Here is a 21,677-nt window from a genome sequence, read left to right on the forward strand (position 1 = left end):
AATTCAGTGTGATGATTCTCTGAAGAATCAGCATCAGCTTCTCTCCCTACCTGACTTCTACCGGAGTTTGGAAAAGGCCAAGTTTCCTCTGACGAGACGCCATGCAAAACGAATGATGAGTCTGTTCGGCTCAACATACATATGTGAGCAGACATTCTCTCTGTTAACGCTGAACAAAAGCAGGCTGAGAACCAGAACGACCGACAGCCATCTCCGTGACGTCCTTCGCATCTCAACCACCAAACTTACTCCTGACCTGCCAGCTATCCTTCAGACCAAAGCGCAGCATCACTGCTCCCACTGAGCGTAACATTATTCCCATTACAGGTGAGTTAAAAATATACACCCCGTTTTCATTTGTTAATAAGCCCAATTACTTCATAAATTCAGTCAATTAAAGTTGATGACAATTTTTTTAACAAACGTTAGTTGATGTGTTAACAAGCCCAATAATTTATTTGTGTAATAAGCTTGAAATATCCACATCCCCTATTTGTCTTCTTGTCTCTCCCTTCATATGGACAATGAAGGGGGATCAGCACCCTAAGAACCAATCTGAGGCTGTCACTGAGAGAATTACCTGCCAACCTTTTTGTAAAAAATAAAATTTAAATCTACTAATGAAGAGCTATGATGGAGGCTTTTTTTCTTCAAACATGTTCAATAATCAAACGTAATTTACCTGCATTTGATTGATTTTGACAATATTAGTGCATGAGAAGTGAGGCAGTATACCTCACGTCTAGTGAGTGGCCCAATCCTTCGTATATTTTTCTGTATGTGGCCCTCGGGAAAAAAAGTTTACGATACAATATATTGCCTTATGAATTATGTTAAACATTACAATGTTATACTATTTATTATTATATAACATGCTATAAACCATACCATTGACCGTCGTGTGAAAGGTATTAAGAGGCAGTGGCTCCACAAGAGGATCCTTCTTCATGACTGGAGTGATGGCTTTGCGGATTGTGTAGTCGGAGTAACCATTAGCCCCGAGAGCCTGGTGTACGTGCTTGAGTTCACTGGTAATGTGTTCTTGGTCGGAAATGCATTGGGCTCTATGGTATAGAGTCTTGATGAGGGAGTTCTTCTGGCATGGATGGTGGTGGGAATCCGGTTTTAAGTAAGCATTCGTATGCGTAGCTTTCCTGTCGACAGAGTGGCTCATTGAACCATCAGGTCTCCTTTTAATTAGGACATCCAAAAAGGGTAGCTTGCCATCTTTTTCGACCTCCATGGTGAATCTGATGGCTGGGTGTATGGAATTGATGTGGTCGAGGAATTGGTTTGTGTTATGGTCGAAACGTCGTGAGAATTTTTATTTTTTATATATATTTTATTATTTTGTTGTTTCCCTTCAACGTGACTTTACCGAAAGAACTAAGAATATGAATTACTGCAGTCTCGAAAGCTTTAAATGAAAATTTCATTGGAAAGACGTTATAAACAATTTCAGTTCTTAATTGATTGTATTTTATGGTGACATTCAGACTGCAGTCCATTCGCTGGCACTGCCTCTTCACACGACGGTCAATGGTATGGTTTATAGCATGTTATATAATAATAAATAGTATAACATTGTAATGTTTAACATAATTCATAAGGCAATATATTGTATCGTAATTGTATTGTGAATATACAGCAGTGTGGTATACAGTAGGGTTGGTAGAATAATACATAGTGTAATATTACAAGTCTAACATTTTACAGTCTAAAGTATAGGGTAGTGTAAAGTAACGCATTGTGTAATTCAAGGGTGGGTTTGTCTATGGTAGTGTATATTACGGTGTATAGTCGTGTAATGTAGGAAAAAGTTTAGTTGAAGCCATATAAATATACTGCATAATGTTCGAGCTTACATTGGGCTGTGTATACGATATTATACAATGTAGTTTAGATTGGAAGGTATAACGTTTCAATGTATAGTAGTCTAGTTTATGGCATGGTTGTAACGCAACACAGGACAGAGTAGCACATCGTGGCTGTTTCTCCCCCCTCCTCCGTCCCGAGCATGGATGGACTCGTCCGTCTGAACGAGGCTCGTCGCTCTCCGTGGTGCTAACGTTGGAAAGAAGGAAAAAACCGCCACCGATTTTTTCGCCATATGGCATTGTAATGTATAATGAGTTATTGTTAGTAGCTCAGCTGATTGGAGATTATATAGAGTTTATTAATAACATTGATGTAGTTTATATTTTAGTTTTATTAATTCGTTTACTATATGGTATTCATTATATAGTGTAGTGTATACACAGTTACTTTATGTTTATAGCTCAACATATTGAAGAACATATTGAGTACATTTATTATATTGATGTAGTTTATACTTAGTTTTTTCACATCGGTTAATTGTATAATAGTTGGGTAGTTGCAGTCCTTTAGCGTCCATATACTAAATGCCTCTGTTGAGATGGAAACTTTGACTTTAACATAGCTATTTCCGTGACCAGTCGCATGCTAATCCCTCACATTAACATCATGCTAATCTCCCAGTTACATGCTAATTTCTGACTTTAACACCCTGCTGATCCAACACTTTAACACAGCGATTTCAATGCTAAATTCTCCTGTTTGATATGTAATCTCCTTTGTCAAGGCGCTTTACCTCTCCCACCAGCTTAAAAGACGCTGCGAATCGTAGCAGCAGTTATTGAAGCGCTGTCGTCCCGACAGTTCTGTTCCTTCACCTGAAGAAGGCTACTTGTGTTTTGGCAGAAACGTCGTGAGAATTTTACGTTTTATTATGTTTTATTTTTATTATTTTATTTCCATTCTACGTGACTTTACCAAAATAACCAAGAAGTTGCATAAAGTTGTTGCATGCTTGGGCTCCAGATGCCGAAATTACCTTTTAAAAAAACGGCCAGTCTCATCAGATCTCAGAAGCTAAGCTTGCAGCGCCCAGCCCTGATGGTAACCCGGGGATACAAATTCATGTGGAGAAACAAATGTTCGCTTGTGACGACCAAGACTACGCCTGTCCTCCCAAGGACAGGCCTCACTGATTCCGAAGACTTTCATTTTCAGGAGGGTCCTGCCGAGTATTTTTGCAGTAGGGAGGCGATGTTGTGCTGTGCAGTGCCGGAGAGTAAGCTCATGCAGCCGGTCCACCCTGTCCTCTCTCCTCCCGTCGGGACGGGTCGGTCATAATAGCGGTCAGAAACACCCTCCACGTCACAAAACAGTTCAATTTCTCAATCCGGAGGTCAGCTCAAATCTGTATTGTGGGCGTTCCCTTGTACTCTACTGTGTACGTGGGGCTCTGGGTCCAATCCCCTGAGGGGGGCCGGGGGGAGAGAGAGGGGGCCGGGGGGAGAGAGAGAGGGGGGCCGGGGGCAGAGAGAGGGGGGCCGGGGGCAGAGAGAGGGGGGCCGGGGGCAGAGAGAGGGGGCCGGGGGCAGAGAGAGGGGGCTGGGGGGAGAGAGAGGGGGACCGGGGGGAGAGAGAGGGGGGCCGGGGCGGAGGGCCGGGGGGAGAGAGAGGGGGGCCGGTGGGAGAGAGAGGGGGGCCGGGGGGAGAGAGAGGGGGGCCGGGGGGAGAGAGAGGGGGGACGGGGGGAGAGACAGGGTGGCCGGGGGGAGAGAGATGGGGGCCCGGGGGGGAGAGAGAGGGGGGCCGGGGGTAGAGAGAGGGGGGCCGGGGGGAGAGAGAGGGGGGCCGAGGGGAGAGAGAGGGGGGCCGGCGGGAGAGAGAGGGGGGCCGGGGTGAGAGAGAGGGGGGCCGGGGGGAGAGAGAGGGGGGCCGGCGGGAGAGAGAGGGGGGCCGGGGGGAGAGAGAGGGGGGCCGGCGGGAGAGAGAGGGGGGCCGGCGGGAGAGAGAGGGGGGCCGGGGGGAGAGAGAGGGGGGCCGGGGGGAGAGAGAGGGGGGACGGGGGGAGAGACAGGGTGGCCGGGGGGAGAGAGATGGGGGCCGGGGGGGAGAGAGAGGGGGGCCGGGGGTAGAGAGAGGGGGGCCGGGGGGAGAGAGAGGGGGGCCGAGGGGAGAGAGAGGGGGGCCGGCGGGAGAGAGAGGGGGGCCGGGGTGAGAGAGAGGGGGGCCGGGGGGAGAGAGAGGGGGGCCGGCGGGAGAGAGAGGGGGGCCGGGGTGAGAGAGAGGGGGGCCGGCGGGAGAGAGAGGGGGGCCGGCGGGAGAGAGAGGGGGGCCGGGGGGAGAGAGAGGGGGGCCGGGGGGAGAGAGAGGGGGGCCGTGGGGATAGAGAGGGGGGCCGGCGGGAGAGAGAGGGGGGTCGGGGGGAGAGAGAGGAGGGCCGGGGGGAGAGAGAGGGTGACGGGGGGGAGAGAGGGGGGCCGGGGGGAGAGAGAGGGGGGCCGGGGGTAGAGAGAGGGGGGCCGGGGGGAGAGAGAGGGGGGCCGGGGGGAGAGAGAGGGGGGCCAGCGGGAGAGAGAGGGGGGCCGGGGTGAGAGAGAGGGGGCCGGGGGGAGAGAGAGGGAGGCCGGCGGGAGAGAGAGGGGGGCCTGGGGGAGAGAGAGGGGGGCCGGCGGGAGAGAGAGGGGGGCCGGGGTGAGAGAGAGGGGGGCCGGGGGGAGAGAGAGGGGGGCCGGGGGAGAGAGAGGGGTGCCGGGGGGAGAGAGAGGGGGGCCGTGGGCAGAGAGCGGGGGGCCGGGGGGAGAGAGAGGGGGGCCGGGGGCAAAGAGGGGGGGTCGGGGGCACAGAGAGGGGGGCCGGGGGCAGAGAGAGGGGGGCCGGGGGGAGAGAGAGGGGGGCCGGGGGGAAAGAGAGGGGGGCCGGGGGGAGAGAGAGGGGGGCCGGGAGGAGAGAGAGGGGGGCCGGGGGCAGAGAGAGGGGGGCCGGGGGCAGAGAGAGGGGGGCGGGGGCAGAGAGAGGGGGGCCGGGGGGAGAGAGAGGGGGGCCGGGGGGAAAAGGGGGGGCCGGAGGCACAGAGAGGGGGGCCGGGGGCAGAGAGAGGGGGGCCGGGGGCAGAGAGAGGGGGGCCGGGGGGAGAGAGAGGGGGGCCGGGGGGAAAGAGAGGGGGGCCGGGGGGAGAGAGAGGGGGGCCGGGGGGAGAGAGAGGGGGGCCGGGGGCAGAGAGAGGGGGGCCGGGGGCAGAGAGAGGGGGGCCGGGGGCAGAGAGAGGGGGGCCGGGGGCAGAGAGAGGGGGGCCGGGGGGAGAGAGAGGGGGGCCGGGGGGAGAGAGAGGGGGGCCGGGGGGAGAGAGAGGGGGACCGGGGGGAGAGAGAGGGGGGCCGGCGGCGGAGAGAGGAGGGCCGGGGGAGAGAGAGTGGGGCCGGCGGGAGAGAGAGGGGGGCTGGGGGGAGAGAGAGGGGGGCCGGGGGGAGAGAGAGGGGGGACGGGGGGAGAGACAGGGTGGCCGGGGGGAGAGAGAGGGGGGCCGGGGGGGAGAGAGAGGGGGGCCGGGGGTAGAGAGAGGGGGGCCGGGGGGAGAGAGAGGGGGGCGCCGGGGGGAGAGAGAGGGGGGCCGGCGGGAGAGAGAGGGGGGCCGGGGCGAGAGAGAGGGGGGCCGGGGGGAGAGAGAGGGGGGGCCGGTGGGAGAGAGAGGGGGGCCGGGGGGAGAGAGAGGGGGCCGGCGGGAGAGAGAGGGGGGCCGGCGGGAGAGAGGGGGGCCGGGGGGAGTGAGAGGGGGCAGGGGGAGAGAGAGGGGGGCCGGGGGGGAGAGAGAGGTGGGCCGGGGGTAGAGAGAGGGGGGCCGGGGGGAGAGAGAGGGGGGCCGGGGTGAGAGAGAGGGGGCCGGCGGGAGAGAGAGGGGGCCGGGGCGAGAGAGAGGGGGGCCGGGGGGAGAGAGAAGGGGGCCGGCGGGAGAGAGAGGGGGGCCGGGGGAGAGAGAGGGGGGCCGGGGGGAGAGAGAGGGGGGCCGGGGGGAGAGAGAGGGGGACCGGGGGGAGAGAGAGGGGGGCCGGGGGAGGAGAGAGGAGGGCCGGGGGGAGAGAGAGGGGGGCCGGCGGGAGAGAGAGGGGGCCGGGGGGAGAGAGAGGGGGGCCGGGGGGAGAGAGAGGGGGGCCGGGGGGGAGAGAGAGGGGGGCCGGGGGAAGAGAGAGGGGGGCCGGAGGGAGAGAGAGGGGGGCCGGGGGGAGAGAGAGGGGGGCCGGCGGGAGAGAGAGGGGGGCCGGGGCGAGAGAGAGGGGGGCCGGGGGGAGAGAGAGGGGGGCCGGCGGGAGAGAGAGGGGGGCCGGGGGGCGAGAGAGGGGGGCCGGCGGGAGAGAGAGGGGGGCCGGCGGGAGAGGAGGGGGCCGGGGGGAGAGAGGGGGGGGTGCCGGGGGGAGAGAGAGGGGGGCCGGGGGGGAGAGAGAGGGGGGCCGGGGGTAGATAGAGGGGGGCCGGGGGAGAGAGAGGGGGGCCGGGGTGAGAGAGAGGGGGGCCGGCGGGAGAGAGAGGGGGCCGGGGCGAGAGAGAGGGGGGCCGGCGGGAGAGAGAGGGGGGCCGGGGCGAGAGAGAGGGGGGCCGGGGGGAGAGAGAGGGGGCCGGTGGGAGAGAGAGGGGGGCCGGGGGGAGAGAGGGGGGCCGGCCGGAGAGAGAGGGGTGCCGGCGGGAGAGAGGGGGGCCGGGGGAGTGAGAGGGGGGCAGGGGGGAGAGAGAGGGGGGCCGGGGGGGAGAGAGAGGGGGGCCGGGGGTAGAGAGAGGGGGGCCGGGGGGAGAGAGAGGGGGCCGGGGTGAGAGAGAGGGGGCCGGCGGGAAAGAGAGGGGGCCGGGGCGAGAGAGAGGGGGGCCGGGGGGAGAGAGAAGGGGGCCGGCGGGAGAGAGAGGGGGGCCGGGGGGAGAGAGAGGGGGCCGGGGGGGAGAGAGAGGGGGGCCGGGGGGGAGAGAGAGGGGGACCGGGGGGAGAGAGAGGGGGCCGGGGGAGGAGAGAGGAGGGCCGGGGGGAGAGAGAGGGGGGCCGGCGGGAGAGAGAGGGGGGCCGGGGGAGAGAGAGGGGGGCCGGGGGGAGAGAGAGGGGGGCCGGGGGGAGAGAGAGGGGGCCGGGGGAAGAGAGAGGGGGGCCGGGGGGAGAGAGAGGGGGGCCGGGGGAGAGAGAGGGGGGCCGGCGGGAGAGAGAGGGGGGCCGGGGCGAGAGAGAGGGGGGCCGGGGGGAGAGAGAGGGGGGCCGGCGGGAGAGAGAGGGGGGCCGGCGGGAGAGAGGGGGGCCGGGGGGAGAGAGGGGGGGGTGCCGGGGGGAGAGAGAGGGGGGCCGGGGGGAGAGAGAGGGGGGCCGGGGGTAGAGAGAGGGGGGCCGGGGGGAGAGAGAGGGGGGCCGGGGTGAGAGAGAGGGGGGCCGGCGGGAGAGAGAGGGGGCCGGGGCGAGAGAGAGGGGGGCCGGGGGGAGAGAGAAGGGGGCCGGCGGGAGAGAGAGGGGGGCCGGGGGAGAGAGAGGGGGGCCGGCTGGAGAGAGAGGGGGGCCGGGGGGAGAGAGAGGGGGACCGGGGGGAGAGAGAGGGGGGCCGGGGGAGGAGAGAGGAGGGCCGGGGGAGAGAGAGGGGGGCCGGCGGGAGAGAGAGAGGGGGGCCGGGGGGAGAGAGAGGGGGGCCGGGGGGAGAGAGAGCGGGGCCGGGGGGGAGAGAGAGGGGGGCCGGGGGAAGAGAGAGGGGGGCCGGGGGGAGAGAGAGGGGGGCCGGGGGGAGAGAGAGGGGGGCCGGCGGGAGAGAGAGGGGGGCCGGGGCGAGAGAGAGGGGGGCCGGGGGGAGAGAGAGGGGGGCCGGCGGGAGAGAGAGGGGGCCGGGGGGCGAGAGAGGGGGGCCGGCGGGAGAGAGAGGGGGGCCGGCGGGAGAGAGGGGGGCCGGGGGGAGAGAGGGGGGGTGCCGGGGGGAGAGAGAGGGGGGCCGGGGGGGAGAGAGAGGGGGGCCGGGGGTAGAGAGAGGGGGGCCGGGGGGAGAGAGAGGGGGGCCGGGGTGAGAGAGAGGGGGGCCGGCGGGAGAGAGAGGGGGCCGGGGCGAGAGAGAGGTGGGCCGGGGGAGAGAGAAGGGGGCCGGCGGGAGAGAGAGGGGGGCCGGGGGGAGAGAGAGAGGGGGCCGGCTGGAGAGAGAGGGGTGCCGGCGGGAGAGAGAGGGGGGCCGGGGGGAGAGAGAGGGGGGCCGGGGGGGAGAGAGAGGGGGGCCGGGGGAGAGAGAGGGGGACCGGGGGGAGAGAGAGGGGGGCCGGGGGAGGAGAGAGGAGGGCCGGGGGGAGAGAGAGGGGGGCCGGCGGGAGAGAGAGGGGGGCCGGGGGAGAGAGAGGGGGGCCGGAGAGAGAGAGGGGGGCCGGGGGGGAGAGAGAGGGGGGCCGGGGGAAGAGAGAGGGGGGCTGGGGGGAGAGAGAGGGGGGCCGGGGGGAGAGAGAGGGGGGCCGGCGGGAGAGAGAGGGGGGCCGGGGCGAGAGAGAGGGGGCGGGGGAGAGAGAGGGGGCCGGCGGGAGAGAGAGGGGGGCCGGGGGGCGAGAGAGGGGGGCCGGCGGGAGAGAGAGGGGGCCGGCGGGAGAGAGGGGGGCCGGGGGAGAGAGGGGGGGGTGCCGGGGGGAGAGAGAGGGGGGCCGGGGGGGAGAGAGAGGGGGGGCCGGGGGTAGAGAGAGGGGGGCCGGGGGGGAGAGAGAGGGGGCCGGGGTGAGAGAGAGGGGGGCCGGCGGGAGAGAGAGGGGGCCGGGGCGAGAGAGAGGGGGGCCGGGGGGAGAGAGAAGGGGGCCGGCGGGAGAGAGAGGGGGGCCGGGGGGAGAGAGAGGGGGGCCGGCTGGAGAGAGAGGGGTGCCGGCGGGAGAGAGAGGGGGGCCGGGGGGAGAGAGAGGGGGGCCGGGGGGAGAGAGAGGGGGGCCGGGGGGAGAGAGAGGGGGGCCGGGGGGAGAGAGAGGGGGGCTGGGGGAGAGAGAGGGGTGCCGGGGGGAGAGAGAGGGGGGCCGGGGGCAGAGAGCGGGGGCCGGGGGGAGAGAGAGGGGGCCGGGGGCAAAGAGGGGGGGGGCCGGGGGGCACAGAGAGGGGGGCCGGGGGCAGAGAGAGGGGGGCCTGGGGAAAGAGAGGGGGGCGGGGGTAGAGAGAGGGAGGCCGGGGGGAGAGAGAGGGGAGCCGGGGGGAGAGAGAGGGGGGCCAGGGGGAGAGAGAGGAGGGCCGTGGGGAGAGAGAGGGGTGCCGTGGCGAGAGAGAGGGGGGCCGTGGGGACAGAGAGGGGGGCCGTGGGGAGAGAGAGGGGGGCCGTGGGGAGAGAGAGGGGGGCCAGGGGGAGAGAGAGGAGGGCCATGGGGAGAGAGAGGGGTGCCGTGGGGAGAGAGAGGGGGGCCGTGGGGAGAGAGAGGGGGGCCGTGGGGAGAGAGAGGGGGGGCCGTGGGGAGAGAGAGGGGGGCCGGGGGGAGAGAGAGGGGGGCCGGGGGGAGAGAGAGGGGGGCCGGGGGGAGAGAGAGGGGGGCCGGGGGGAGAGAGAGGGGGGCCGGGGGGAAAGAGAGGGGGGCCGGGGGGAGAGAGAGGGGGGCCGGGGGGAGAGAGAGGGGGGCCGGGGGCAGAGAGAGGGGGCCGGGGGCAGAGAGAGGGGGGCCGGGGGCAGAGAGAGGGGGGCCGGGGGCAGAGAGAGGGGGGCCGGGGGGAGAGAGAGGGGGGCCGGGGGGAGAGAGGGGGGCCGGGGGGAGAGAGAGGGGGACCGGGGGGAGAGAGAGGGGGGCCGGGGGCGGAGAGAGGAGGGCCGGGGGGAGAGAGAGTGGGGCCGGCGGGAGAGAGAGGGGGGCCGGGGGAGAGAGAGGGGGGCCGGGGGGAGAGAGAGGCGGGACGGGGGGAGAGACAGGGTGGCCGGGGGGAGAGAGAGGGGGGCCGGGGGGGAGAGAGAGGGGGGCCGGGGGTAGAGAGAGGGGGGCCGGGGGGAGAGAGAGGGGGGTCGGGGGGAGAGAGAGGGGGGCCGGCGGGAGAGAGAGGGGGGCCGGGGCGAGAGAGAGGGGGGCCGGGGGGAGAGAGAGGGGGGCCGGCGGGAGAGAGAGGGGGGCCGGGGGGAGAGAGAGGGGGGCCGGCGGGAGAGAGAGGGGGGCCGGCGGGAGAGAGGGGGGCCGGGGGGAGAGAGAGGGGGGCAGGGGGGAGAGAGAGGGGGGCCGGGGGGGAGAGAGAGGGGGGCCGGGGGTAGAGAGAGGGGAGCCGGGGGAGAGAGAGGGGGGCCGGGGTGAGAGAGAAGGGGGCCGGCGGGAGAGAGAGGGGGTCGGGGCGAGAGAGAGGGGGGCCGGAGGGAGAGAGAAGGGGGCCGGCGGGAGAGAGAGGGGGGCCGGGGGGAGAGAGAGGGGGGCCGGGGGGGAGAGAGAGGGGGGCCGGGGGGAGAGAGAGGGGGACCGGGGGAGAGAGAGGGGGGCCGGGGGCGGAGAGAGGAGGGCCGGGGGAGAGAGAGGGGGGCCGGCGGGAGAGAGAGGGGGGCCGGGGGGAGAGAAAGGGGGGCCGGGGGGAGAGAGAGGGGGGACGGGGGGAGAGACAGGGTGGCCGGGGGGAGAGAGAGGGGGGCCGGGGGGGAGAGAGAGGGGGGCCGGGGGAAGAGAGAGGGGGGCCGGGGGGAGAGAGAGGGGGGCCGGGGGGAGAGAGAGGGGGACCCGGCGGGAGAGAGAGGGGGGCCGGGGCGAGAGAGAGGGGGGCCGGGGGAGAGAGAGGGGGGCCGGCGGGAGAGAGAGGGGGGGCCGGGGGGCGAGAGAGGGGGGCCGGCGGGAGAGAGAGGGGGGCCGGCGGGAGAGAGGGGGGCCGAGGGGAGAGGGGGGGGGCCGGGGGGAGAGAGAGGGGGGCCGGGGGGGAGAGAGAGGGGGGCCGGGGGTAGAGAGAGGGGGGCCGGGGGGAGAGAGAGGGGGGCCGGGTGAGAGAGAGGGGGGCCGGCGGAGAGAGAGCGGGCCGGGGCGAGAGAGAGGGGGGCCGGGGGGAGAGAGAAGGGGGCCGGCGGGAGAGAGAAGGGGGCCGGGGGGAGAGAGAGGGGGGCCGGCTGGAGAGAGAGGGGTGCCGGCGGGAGAGAGAGGGGGGCCGGGGGGAGAGAGAGGGGGGCCGGGGGGAGAGAGAGGGGGGCCGGGGGGAGAGAGAGGGGGGCTGGGGGGAGAGAGAGGGGTGCCGGGGGGAGAGAGAGGGGGGCCGGGGGCAGAGAGCGGGGGGCCGGGGGAGAGAGAGGGGGGCCGGGGGCAAAGAGGGGGGGGGCCGGGGGCACAGAGAGGGGGGCCGGGGGCAGAGAGAGGGGGGCCTGGGGAAAGAGAGGGGGGCCGGGGGTAGAGAGAGGGAGGCCGGGGGGAGAGAGAGGGGAGCCGGGGGGAGAGAGAGGGGGGCCAAGGGAGAGAGAGGAGGGCCGTGGGGAGAGAGAGGGGTGCCGTGGCGAGAGAGAGGGGGGCCGTGGGGACAGAGAGGGGGGCCGTGGGGAGAGAGAGGGGGGCCGGGGGGAGAGAGAGGGGGGCCGGGGGGAGAGAGAGGGGGGCCGGCGGGAGAGAGAGAGGGGCCGGGGCGAGAGAGAGGGGGGCCGGGGGAGAGAGAGGGGGGCCGGCGGGAGAGAGAGGGGGGCCGGGGGGCGAGAGAGGGGGGCCGGCGGGAGAGAGAGGGGGGCCGGCGGGAGAGAGGGGGGCCGGGGGGAGAGGGGGGGGGCGGGGGGAGAGAGAGGGGGGCCGGGGGGAGAGAGAGGGGGGCCGGGGGTAGAGAGAGGGGGGCCGGGGGGAGAGAGAGGGGGGCCGGGGTGAGAGAGAGGGGGGCCGGCGGGAGAGAGAGCGGGCCGGGGCGAGAGAGAGGGGGGCCGGGGGGAGAGAGAAGGGGGCCGGCGGGAGAGAGAAGGGGGCCGGGGGGAGAGAGAGGGGGGCCGGCTGGAGAGAGAGGGGTGCCGGCGGGAGAGAGAGGGGGGCCGGGGGGAGAGAGAGGGGGGCCGGGGGGAGAGAGAGGGGGGCCGGGGGAGAGAGAGGGGGGCTGGGGGGAGAGAGAGGGGTGCCGGGGGAGAGAGAGGGGGGCCGGGGGCAGAGAGCGGGGGGCCGGGGGGAGAGAGAGGGGGGCCGGGGGCAAAGAGGGGGGGGGGCGGGGGCACAGAGAGGGGGGCCGGGGGCAGAGAGAGGGGGGCCTGGGGAAAGAGAGGGGGGCCGGGGGTAGAGAGAGGGAGGCCGGGGGAGAGAGAGGGGAGCCGGGGGGAGAGAGAGGGGGGCCAGGGGGAGAGAGAGGAGGGCCGTGGGGAGAGAGAGGGGTGCCGTGGCGAGAGAGAGGGGGGCCGTGGGGACAGAGAGGGGGGCCGTGGGGAGAGAGAGGGGGGCCGTGGGGAGAGAGAGGGGGGCCAGGGGGAGAGAGAGGAGGGCCGTGGGGAGAGAGAGGGTGCCGTGGGGAGAGAGAGGGGGCCGTGGGGAGAGAGAGGGGGCCGTGGGGAGAGAGAGGGGGGCCGTGGGGAGAGAGAGGGGGCCGTGGGGAGAGAGAGGGGGGCCGGGGGGAGAGAGAGGGGGGCCGGGGGGAGAGAGAGGGGGGCCGGGGGAGAGAGAGGGGGGCCGGGGGGAGAGAGAGTGGGGCCGGGGGTAGAGAGAGGGGGGCAGGGGGGAGAGAGAGGGGGGCCGGGGGAGAGAGAGGGGGGCCGAAGGGAGAGAGAGGGGGGCCGGGGCGAGAGAGAGGAGGGGCCGGGGGGAGAGAGAGGGGGGCCGGGGGGAGAGAGAGGGGGGCCGGGGGCAAAGAGGGGGGGGGGCCGGGGGCACAGAGAGGGGGGCCGGGGGCAGAGAGAGGGGGGCCTGGGGAAAGAGAGGGGGGCCGGGGGTAGAGAGAGGGAGGCCGGGGGGAGAGAGAGGGGAGCCGGGGGGAGAGAGAGGGGGGCCAGGGGGAGAGAGAGGAGGGCCGTGGGGAGAGAGAGGGGTGCCGTGGCGAGAGAGAGGGGGGCCGTGGGGACAGAGAGGGGGGCCGTGGGGAGAGAGAGGGGGGCCGTGGGGAGAGAGAGGGGGGCCAGGGGGATGAGAGGAGGGCCGTGGGGAGAGAGAGGGGTGCCGTGGGGAGAGAGAGGGGGGCCGTGGGGAGAGAGAGGGGGGCCGTGGGGAGAGAGAGGGGGGCCGTGGGGAGAGAGAGGGGGGCCGTGGGGAGAGAGAGGGGGGCCGGGGGGAGAGAGAGGGGGGGCCGGGGGGAGAGAGAGGGGGGCCGGGGGGAGAGAGAGGGGGGCCGGGGGGGAGAGAGAGTGGGGCCGGGGGGGTAGAGAGAGGGGGGCAGGGGGGAGAGAGAGGGGGGCCGGGGGGAGAGAGAGGGGGGCCGAAGGGGAGAGAGAGGGGGGCCGGGGCGAGAGAGAGGGGGGCCGGGGGGAGAGAGAGGGGGGCCGGGGGGAGAGAGAGGGGGGCCGGGGGGAGAGAGAGGGGGGCCGGGGGGAGAGAGAGTGGGGCCGGGGGTAGAGAGGAGGGGGGCAGGGGGGAGAGAGAGGGGGGCCGGGGGGAGAGAGAGGGGGGCCGAAGGGAAGAGAGAGGGGGGCCGGGGGCGAGAGAGAGGGGGGCCGGGGGAGAGAGAGGGGGGCAGGCGGGAGAGAGAGGCGGGCCGGGGGGAGAGAGAGGGGGGCCGGGGGGAGAGAGAGGGGGGCCGGGGGGAGAGAGAGGGGGGCCGGGGGGAGAGAGAGGGGGCCGAGGGGAGAGAGAGGGGGGCCGGGGGGAGAGAGAGGGGGGCCGGGGGGAGAGAGAGGGGTGCCGGGGGAGAGAGAGGGGGGCCGGGGGCGGAGAGAGGAGGGCCGGGGGGAGAGAGAGGGGGGCCGGCGGGAGAGAGAGGGGGCCGGGGGGGAGAGAGAGAGGGGGCCGGGGGGAGAGAGAGGGGGGACGGGGGGAGAGAGAGGGTGGCCGGGGGAGAGAGAGGGGGGCCGGGGGGGAGAGAGAGGGGGGCCGGGGTAGAGAGAGGGAGAGACGGGCCGGGGGGAGAGAGAAGGGGGCCGGGGGAGAGAGAGGGGGCCCGGCGGGAGAGAGAGGGGGGCCGGGGGCGAGAGAGAGGGGGGCCGGGGGAGAGAGAGGGGGGCAGGGGGGAGAGAGAGGGGGGCCGAGGGAGAGAGAGGGGGCCGGGGGGGAGAGAGAGGGGGCCGGGGGGAGAGAGAGGGGTGCCGGGGGGAGAGAGAGGGGGGGCCGGGGGCGGAGAGAGGAGGGCCGGGGGGAGAGAGAGGGGGCCGGCGGGAGAGAGAGGGGGCCGGGGGGAGAGAGAGAGGGGGCCGGGGGGAGAGAGAGGGGGACGGGGGGAGAGAGAGGGTGGCCGGGGGAGAGAGAGGGGGCCGGGGGGAGAGAGAGGGGGGCCGGGGGTAGAGAGAGGCGGGCCGGGGGGAGAGAGAAGGGGCCGGGGGGAGAGAGAGGGGGCCCGGCGGGAGAGAGAGGGGGGCCGGGGCGAGAGAGAGGGGGGCCGGGGGGAGAGAGAGGGGGGCCGGCGGGAGAGAGAGGGGGGCCGGGGTGAGAGAGAGGGGGGCCGGCGGGAGAGAGAGGGGGGCCAGGGGGAGAGAGAGGGGGGACGGGGGGAGAGAGAGGGGGGCCGGGGGCAAAGAGGGGGGGGGGCGGGGGCACAGAGAGGGGGGCCGGGGGCAGAGAGAGGGGGGCCTGGGGAAAGAGAGGGGGGCCGGTGGTAGAGAGAGGGAGGCCGGGGGGAGAGAGAGGGGAGCCGGGGGGAGAGAGAGGGGGGCCAGGGGGAGAGAGAGGAGGGCCGTGGGATAGAGAGGGGTGCCGTGGCGAGAGAGAGGGGGCCGTGGGGGACAGAGAGGGCGGCCGTGGGGAGAGAGAGGGGGGCCGTGGGGAGAGAGAGGGGGGCCAGGGGGAGAGAGAGGAGGGCCATGGGGAGAGAGAGGGGGGCCGGGGCGAGAGAGAGGGGGGCCGGGGGTGAGAGAGGGGGGCCGTGGGGAGAGAGAGGGGGGCCGTGGGGAGAGAGAGGGGGGCCGGGGGGAGAGAGAGGGGGGCCGGGGGGAGAGAGAGGGGGGCCGGGGGAAAGAGAGGGGGGCCGGGGGGAGAGAGAGGGGGGCTGGGGGGAGAGAGAGGGGGGCCGGGGGCAGAGAGAGGGGGGCCGGGGGCAGGGAGAGGGGGGCCGGGGGCAGAGAGAGGGGGGCCGGGGGCAGAGAGAGGGGGGCCAGGGGAAGAGAGAGGGGGGGAAGGGGGGAGAGAGAGGGGGCCGGGGGGAGAGAGAGGGGGACCGGGGGGAGAGAGAGGGGGGCCATGGGCGGAGAGAGGAGGGCCGGGGGGAGAGAGAGTGGGGCCGGCGGGAGAGAGAGGGGGGCCGGGGAGAGAGAGGGGGGCCGGGGGAGAGAGAGGGGGGACGGGGGGGAGAGACAGGGTGGCCGGGGGAGAGAGAGGGGGGCCGGGGGGGAGAGAGAGGGGGGGCGGGGGTAGAGAGAGGGGGGCCGGGGGGAGAGAGAGGGGGGCCGGGGGGAGAGAGAGGGGGGCCGGGCGGAGAGAGAGGGGGGCCGGGGGGAGAGAGAGGGGGGCCGGGGGGGAGAGAGAGTGGGGCCGGGGGTAGAGAGAGGGGGGCAGGGGGGAGAGAGAGGGGGGCCGGGGGGAGAGAGAGGGGGCCGAAGGGAGAGAGAGGGGGGCGGGGCGAGAGAGAGGGGGGCCGGGGGGAGAGAGAGGGGGGCAGGCGGGAGAGAGAGGCGGGCCGGGGGAGAGAGAGGGGGGCCGGGGGGAGAGAGAGGGGGGCCGGGGGGAGAGAGAGGGGGGCCGGGGGGAGAGAGAGGGGGGCCGAGGGGAGAGAGAGGGGGGCCGGGGGAGAGAGAGGGGGGCCGGGGGGAGAGAGAGGGGTGCCGAGGGGAGAGAGAGGGGGGCCGGGGGCGGAGAGAGGAGGGCCGGGGGAGAGAGAGGGGGGCGGCGGGAGAGAGAGGGGGGCCGGGGGGAGAGAGAGGGGGGACGGGGGGAGAGAGAGGGTGGCCGGGGGGAGAGAGAGGGGGGCCGGGGGGGAGAGAGAGGGGGGCCGGGGGTAGAGAGAGGCGGGCCGGGGGGAGAGAGAAGGGGGCCGGGGGGAGAGAGAGGGGGCCCGGCGGGAGAGAGAGGGGGCCGGGGCGAGAGAGAGGGGGGCCGGGGGGAGAGAGAGGGGGGCCAGCGGGGAGAGAGAGGGGGGCCGGGGTGAGAGAGAGGGGGGCCGGCGGGAGAGAGAGGGGGGCCGGCAGGAGAGAGAGGGGGGCCAGGGGGAGATAGAGGGGGGACGGGGGGAGAGAGAGGGGGGCCGGGGGCAAAGAGGGGGGGCCGGGGGCACAGAGAGGGGGGCCGGGGGCAGAGAGAGGGGGGCCTGGGGAAAGAGAGGGGCCGGGGGTAGAGAGAGGGAGGCCGGGGGAGAGAGAGGGGAGCCGGGGGGAGAGAGAGGGGGGCCAGGGGGAGAGAGAGGAGGGCCGTGGGGAGAGAGAGGGGTGCCGTGGCGAGAGAGAGGGGGGCCGGTGGGGACAGAGAGGGGGGCCGTGGGGAGAGAGAGGGGGCCGTGGGGAGAGAGAGGGGGGCCGTGGGGAGAGAGAGGGGGGCCGGGGGAGAGAGAGGGGGGCCGGGGGGGAGAGAGAGGGGGGCCGGGGGGAGAGAGAGGGGGGCCGGGGGGAGAGAGAGGGGGGCCGGGGGGAAAGAGAGGGGGGCCGGGGGGAGAGAGAGGGGGGCTGGGGGAGAGAGAGGGGGGCCGGGGGCAGAGAGAGGGGGGCCGGGGGCAGAGAGAGGGGGGCCGGGGGCAGAGAGAGGGGGGCCGGGGGCAGAGAGAGGGGGGCCGGGGGAAGAGAGAGGGGGGCCGGGGGAGAGAGAGGGGGGCCGGGGGGAGAGAGAGGGGGACCGGGGGGAGAGAGAGGGGGGCCATGGGCGGAGAGAGGAGGGCCGGGGGGAGAGAGAGTGGGGCCGGCGGGAGAGAGAGGGGGGGCTGGGGGGAGAGAGAGGGGGGCCGGGGGGAGAGAGAGGGGGGACGGGAGGAGAGACAGGGTGGCCGGGGGGAGAGAGAGGGGGGCCGGGGGGGAGAGAGAGGGGGGGCGGGGGGTAGAGAGAGGGGGGCCGGGGGGAGAGAGAGGGGGGCCGGGGGGAGAGAGAGGGGGGCCGGCGGGAGAGAGAGGGGGGCCGGGGCGAGAGAGAGGGGGCCGGGGGGAGAGAGAGGGGGGCCGGCGGGAGAGAGAGGGGGGCCGGGGGGAGAGAGAGGGGGCCGGCGGGAGAGAGAGGGGGGCCGGCGGGAGAGAGGGGGGCCGGGGGGAGAGAGAGGGGGGCAGGGGGGAGAGAGAGGGGGGCCGGGGGGAGAGAGAGGGGGCCGGGGGTAGAGAGAGGGGGGCCGGGGGGAGAGAGAGGGGGGCCGGGGTGAGAGAGAGGGGGGCCGGCGGGAGAGAGAGGGGGCCGGGGCGAGAGAGAGGGGCGCCGGGGGGAGAGAGAAGGGGGCCGGCGGGAGAGAGAGGGGGGCCGGGGGGAGAGAGAGGGGGGCCGGGGGGGAGAGAGAGGGGGGCCGGGGAGAGAGAGAGGGGGACCGGGGGGAGAGAGAGGGGGGCCGGGGGCGGAGAGAGGAGGGCCGGGGGGAGAGAGAGGGGGGCCGGCGGGAGAGAGAGGGGGGCCGGGGGGAGAGAGAGGGGGGCCGGGGGGAGAGAGAGGGGGGACGGGGGGAGAGACAGGGTGGCCGGGGGGAGAGAGAGGGGGGCCGGGGGGGAGAGAGAGGGGGGCCGTGGGGAGAGAGAGGGGGGCCGGGGGGAGAGAGAGGGGGGCCGGGGGGAGAGAGAGGGGGGCCGGGGGAGAGAGAGGGGGCCGGGGGGAGAGAGAGTGGGGCCGGGGGTAGAGAGAGGGCGGCAGGGGGGAGAGAGAGGGGGGCCGGGGGAGAGAGAGGGGGGCCGGAAGGGAGAGAGAGGGGGCCGGGGCGAGAGAGAGGGGGGCCGGGGGGAGAGAGAGGGGGGCAGGCGGGAGAGAGAGGCGGGCCGGGGGGAGAGAGAGGGGGGCCGGGGGGAGAGAGAGGGGGGCCGGGGGGAGAGAGAGGGGGGCCGGGGGGAGAGAGTGGGGGGCCGAGGGGAGAGAGAGGGGGGCCGGGGGGAGAGAGAGGGGGGCCGGGGGGGAGAGAGAGGGGTGCCGGGGGGAGAGAGAGGGGGGCCGGAGGCGGAGAGAGGAGGGCCGGGGGGAGAGAGAGGGGGGCCGGCGGGGGAGAGAGGGGGGCCGGGGGGAGAGAGAGAGGGGGCCGGGGGGAGAGAGAGGGGGGACGGGGGGAGAGAGAGGGTGGCCGGGGGGAGAGAGAGGGGGGCCGGGGGGGAGAGAGAGGGGGGCCGGGGGTAGAGAGAGGCGGGCCGGGGGGAGAGAGAAGGGGGCCGGGGGGAGAGAGAGGGGGCCCGGCGGGAGAGAGAGAAGGGCCGGGGCGAGAGAGAGGGGGGCCGGGGGGAGAGAGAGGGGGGCCGGCGGGAGAGAGAGGGGGGCCGGGCTGAGAGAGAGGGGGGCCGGCGGGAGAGAGAGGGGGGCCGGCAGGAGAGAGAGGGGGGCCAGGGGGAGAGAGAGGGGGGACGGGGGAGAGAGAGGGGGGCCGGGGGCAAAGAGGGGGGGGCCGGGGGCACAGAGAGGGGGGGCCGGGGGCAGAGAGAGGGGGCCTGGGGAAAGAGAGGGGGACCGGGGGTAGAGAGAGGGAGGCCGGGGGGAGAGAGAGGGGAGCCGGGGGGAGAGAGAGGGGGGCCATGGGGAGAGAGAGGGAGGGGCCGTGGGAGAGAGAGGGGTGCCGTGGCGAGAGAGAGGGGGGCCGGTGGGGACAGAGAGGGGGGCCGTGGGGAGAGAGAGGGGGGCCGTGGGGAGAGAGAGGGGGGCCAGGGGGAGAGAGAGGAGGGCCATGGGGAGAGAGAGGGGGGCCGGGGCGAGAGAGAGGGGGGCCGGGGGGAGAGAGAGGGGGGCCGTGGGGAGAGAGAGGGGGGCCGTGGGGAGAGAGAGGGGGGCCGGGGGGAGAGAGAGGGGGGCCGGGGGAGAGAGAGGGGGGCCGGGGGGAGAGAGAGGGGGGCCGGGGGGAGAGAGAGGGGGGCCGGGGGGAAAGAGAGGGGGGCCGGGGGGAGAGAGAGGGGGGCCGGTGGGAGAGAGAGGGTGGCCGGCGGGAGAGAGGGGGGCCGGGGGGAGAGAGAGGGGGGCAGGAGGGAGAGAGAGGGGGGCCGGGGGGAGAGAGAGGGGGGCCGGGGGTAGAGAGAGGGGGGCCCGGGGGGAGAGAGAGGGGGGCCGGGGTGAGAGAGAGGGGGGCCGGCGGGAGAGAGAGGGGGCCGGGGCGAGAGAGAGGGGCGCCGGGGGGAGAGAGAAGGGGGCCGGCGGGAGAGAGAGGGGGGCCGGGGGGAGAGAGAGGGGGGCCGGGGGGGAGAGAGAGGGGGGCCGGGGGGAGATAGAGGGGGACCGGGGGGAGAGAGAGGGGGGCCGGGGGCGGAGAGAGGAGGGCCGGGGGGAGAGAGAGGGGGGCCGGCGGGAGAGAGAGGGGGGCCGGGGGGAGAAGGAGGGGGGCCGGGGGGAGAGAGAGGGGGGACGGGGGGAGAGACAGGGTGGCCGGGGGGAGAGAGAGGGGGGCCGGGGGGGAGAGAGAGGGGGGCCGGGGGAAGAGAGAGGGGGGCCGGGGGGAGAGAGAGGGGGGCCGGGGGGAGAGAGAGGGGGGCCGGCGGTAGAGAGAGGGGGGCCGGGGCGAGAGAGAGGGGGGCCGGGGGGAGAGAGAGGGGGGCCGGCGGAGAGAGAGGGGGGCCGGGGGCGAGAGAGGGGGGCCGGCGGGGAAAGAGAGGGGGGCCGGCGGGAGAGAGGGGGCCGGGGGGAGAGAGGGGGGGCCGGGGGGAGAGAGAGGGGGGCCGGGGGGGGAGAGAGAGGGGGGCCGGGGGTAGAGAGAGGGGGGCCGGGGGGAGAGAGAGGGGGGCCGGGGTGAGAGAGAGGGGGGCCGGCGGGAGAGAGAGGGGGCCGGGGCGAGAGAGAGGGGGGCCGGGGTGAGGGAGAAGGGGGCCGGCGGGAGAGAGAGGGGGGCCGGGGGGAGAGAGAGGGGGGCCGGCTGGAGAGAGAGGGGTGCCGGCGGGAGAGAGACGGGGGGCCGGGGGGAGAGAGAGGGGGGCCGGGGGGAGAGAGAGGGGGGCTGGGGGAGAGAGAGGGGGGCTGGGGGGAGAGAGAGGGGTGCCGGGGGGAGAGAGAGGGGGGCCGGGGGCAGAGTGCGGGGGCCGGGGGGAGAGAGAGGGGGGCCGGGGGCAAAGAGGGGGGGGCCGGGGGCACAGAGAGGGGGGCCGGGGGCAGAGAGAGGGGGGCCTGGGGAAAGAGAGGGGGGCGGGGGTAGAGAGAAGGAGGCCGGGGGGGAGAGAGAGGGGAGCCGGGGGAGAGAGAGGGGGGCCAGGGGGAGAGAGAGGAGGGCCGTGGGGAGAGAGAGGGGTGCCGTGGCGAGAGAGAGGGGGCCGTGGGGACAGAGAGGGGGGCCGTGGGGAGAGAGAGGGGGGCCGTGGGGAGAGAGAGGGGGGCCAGGGGGAGAGAGAGGAGGGCCGTGGGGAGAGAGAGGGGTGCCTTGGGGAGAGAGAGGGGGGCCGTGGGGAGAGAGAAGGGGGCCGTGGGGAGAGAGAGGGGGGCCGTGGGGGAGAGAGAGGGGGGCCGTGGGGAGAGAGAGGGGGGCCGGGGGGAGAGAGAGGGGGGCCGGGGGGAGAGAGAGGGGGGGGGGGCGAGAGAGAGGGGGGCCGGGGGGAGAGAGAGGGGGGCCGGCGGGAGAGAGAGGGGGCCGGGGCGAGAGAGAGGGGGGCCGGGGGGAGAGAGAAGGGGGCCGGCGGGAGAGAGAGGGGGGCCGGGGGGAGAGAGAGGGGGGCCGGGGGGGAGAGAGAGGGGGGCCGGGGGGAGAGAGAGGGGGACCGGGGGGAGAGAGAGGGGGGCCGGGGGCGGAGAGAGGAGGGCCGGGGGGAGAGAGAGGGGGGCCGGCGGGAGAGAGAGGGGGGCCGGGGGGAGAGAGAGGGGGGCCGGGGGGAGAGAGAGGGGGGACGGGGGGAGAGACAGGGTGGCCGGGGGGAGAGAGAGGGGGGCCGGGGGGGAGAAAGAGGGGGGCCGGGGGAAGAGAGAGGGGGGGCCGGGGGGAGAGAGAGGGGGGGCCGGCGGGGAGAGAGAGGGGGGCCGGGGCGAGAGAGAGGGGGGCCGGGGGGAGAGAGAGGGGGGCCGGCGGGAGATAGAGAGGGGGGCCGGGGGGCGAGAGAGGGGGGCCGGCGGGAGAGAGAGGGGGGCCGGCGGGAGAGAGGGGGGGCGGGGGGAGAGAGGGGGGGGCGGGGGGAGAGAGAGGGGGGCCGGGGGGGAGAGAGAGGGGGGCCGGGGGGTAGAGAGAGGGGGGCCGGGGGGAGAGAGAGGGGGGCCGGGGTGAGAGAGAGGGGGGCCGGCGGGAGAGAGAGGGGGCCGGGGCGAGAGAGAGGGGGGCCGGGGGGAGAGAGAAGGGGGCCGGCGGGAGAGAGAGGGGGGCCGGGAGGAGAGAGAGGGGGGCCGTCTGGAGAGAGAGGGGTGCCGGCGGGAGAGAGAGGGGGGCCGGGGGGAGAGAGAGGGGGGCCAGGGGGAGAGAGAGGGGGGCCGGGGGGAGATAGAGGGGGGCTGGGGGGAGAGAGAGGGGTGCCGGGGGGAGAGAGAGGGGGGCCGGGGGCAGAGAGCGGGGGGCCGGGGGGAGAGAGAAGGGGGCCGGGGGCAAAGAGGGGGGGGGCCGGGGCCACAGAGAGGGGGGCCGGGGCAGAGAGAGGGGGGCCTGGGGAAAGAGAGGGGGGCGGGGGTAGAGAGAGGGAGGCCGGGGGAGAGAGAGGGGAGCCGGGGGAGAGGGGGGCCAGGGGGAGAGAGAGGAGGGCCGTGGGGAGAGAGAGGGGTGCCGTGGCGAGAGAGAGGGGGGCCGTGGGGACAGAGAGGGGGCCCGTGGGGAGAGAGAGGGGGGCCGTGGGGAGAGAGAGGGGGGCCAGGGGAGAGAGAGGAGGGCCGTGGGGAGAGAGAGGGGT

This window comes from Petromyzon marinus, unplaced genomic scaffold, assembly GCF_048934315.1.
Source record: "Petromyzon marinus isolate PM22_M1 ecotype Great Lakes invasive population unplaced genomic scaffold, UKy_Petmar_22M1.pri1.0 PM_Scaffold_279, whole genome shotgun sequence".
In the NCBI taxonomy this organism is placed as follows: domain Eukaryota; kingdom Metazoa; phylum Chordata; class Hyperoartia; order Petromyzontiformes; family Petromyzontidae; genus Petromyzon; species Petromyzon marinus.